The following is a 2050-nucleotide window of genomic DNA, read 5'->3' as shown; positions in this document are numbered from 1 at the left end:
GCTAACGATTGGCTTGTTAGCCGTATAAGAGGCTTGAGCAGTTTCCGCCCAAGCTGAAGAGGACTCCACATCCATCTCGGGGACTCTGGGTACACGGCAGGGTAATAGAGACCCTGTGTGAGATCCAGAGGAGCATGGCGACCTGATCCACTGCCCACCTCTTCCCGTCTTCGAGAGCGACTCTTATAAGACGTATCTACGATTCTCATTTTGGTGGCTTGTTCACCCAGAGCATCCGGAGCTCTGCACCGTGGAGCCTAGCAACCTCCACGAGACCGTCTGTGTTGTTTGTCTATAACCGCAACTTAAGCAAGCTTTCCAGCCTACACCACTGCCATCTCGGTGTAAGTAAACAATCTTTTAAACTACCGCTACGCATCCGTGCCTAATTCCAGCTCGAAGGCCTTCCCTCTCCACCCCGGCGTGCCCGGGCTGCTGGCCACAGCCCGCGTGCAGCACGAAAAGGGCTTGGGTCGCTCCCGGCCCGCACACCCTGTACCCTATTCTAACCCTACCCTCTGTAACCAATACACTTCTCCTTTGGGAGGGACTGGCATGGGAGACTTATTGAAGAGTGGGTTTAATTATGCCTAGGAGGCCCCTTGGGTCTGCGGACTAAGGGAGACCATCCTTTTTGGCCCCCGACTTGGGGAAGTGCCCCAAGTTCTTGTACTGGGTCAAGTACCCGTAGGACTATTAGGCCTATGTTTCCCCGAGGACACAGGGCCCAGACAGTCCCTTCTCGGGGTGGTGGCAGCACACGTTACCCCTGGACTCAGCAGCGGGGCTTGAAAGGGGGTCTGCCAGGGCTTAGGCGCCCCTGGAGAGACACGTGGAGTCTGGAAGGTGGACGGGCGTGGTGAGGTGGGAGGATCAATGCAGGAGCTCCCCCTACTGGCCCGCCACACAGCCAACCCCCCGGAAACTCCTCTTCCCCTCAGTTTGGAGGCTCTGGATCCTGACTGCAATCTCTGCTCTGTCTCAGGGATCATGCACGGGTGCCTGCAAGCTGCAGTGTCCTTGTGTTGTGCAGCGCCCCATGGCCCTTGTAATCACAGACAACGAGGGTGGGAAGGGACCTCAGGTCACATCTAGTCCAACCCCTGCTCCAAGCAAGACCAGCCCCAACTCCATCATCCCACACAAGGCTTCGTCTAGTCAGGTCTTGAAAACCTCCAAGGATGGAGACTGCACCACCTCTCTGGGGAGCCTGTCCCAGTGCTTCACCACCCTCCTCGTGAGAGAGTTTTTCCTCATATCCAACCTCAACTTCCCTTGCTGCAGCTCGAGCCCATTGCTCCTTGTCCTGCCATCTGCCCCCACTGAGAACGGCCCAGCTCCATCCTCTTTGCAGCCCCCCTGGCAGGGAGGTGAAGGCTGCTATTCAATCCCCCTCGGTCTTCTCTTCTGCAGACTAAATCAGCCCAGTTCCCTCAGCCGCTCCTCACCAGTCCTGTGCCCCAGCCCACAACCACTTTCACTGCCCTCCATTGGACTCTCCCCATGTCCCCACCCTTTCTGTCGTGGGGGCCACAGCTGGACACCGGACTCCAGATGTGGCCTCCCCCGTGCTGAACAGAGGGGAAGAATCACTGCCCTCCATCTGCCAGCACTGCTTCTACCCATGCAGCCCAGGATGCCGGTCGCCTTCCTGGCACAAGGGCACACTGCTGGCTCCTGTCCAGCTTCTTGTCCCCTGTCCCCCCAGGCCCTTTTGTGCAGAGCTGCCGCCCAGCCCGTCCCCCCGCCTGCCCCGGGGCAGGGGATCGCTCCTCCTCGGTGCAGCACTTTGCACGTGTCCTTGCTGAGCCTCGTGGCATTTCTCCTAACCCACTCCTCCACTTGGTCGAAGTCTCTCTGGCTCCTAGCCCCGCCCCCGGCGTATCCAGCACTCGCCCAGCGCGGCGTCACCCGCACACTTGGCGAGGGTGCACCGCACCGCACCCCGCCTCCCAGGTCGCTGACGAAGACATTGAACACGGCCGGCCCAGGACCGACCCGGGGACCCGCTCGATACCAGCTGCCAACGAGACGTTGAGGCGTCAACGAC

This window comes from Alligator sinensis, unplaced genomic scaffold, assembly GCF_000455745.1.
Source record: "Alligator sinensis unplaced genomic scaffold, ASM45574v1 scaffold1334_1, whole genome shotgun sequence".
Taxonomy (NCBI): domain Eukaryota; kingdom Metazoa; phylum Chordata; order Crocodylia; family Alligatoridae; genus Alligator; species Alligator sinensis.
This window is presented reverse-complemented; position numbering follows the sequence as displayed.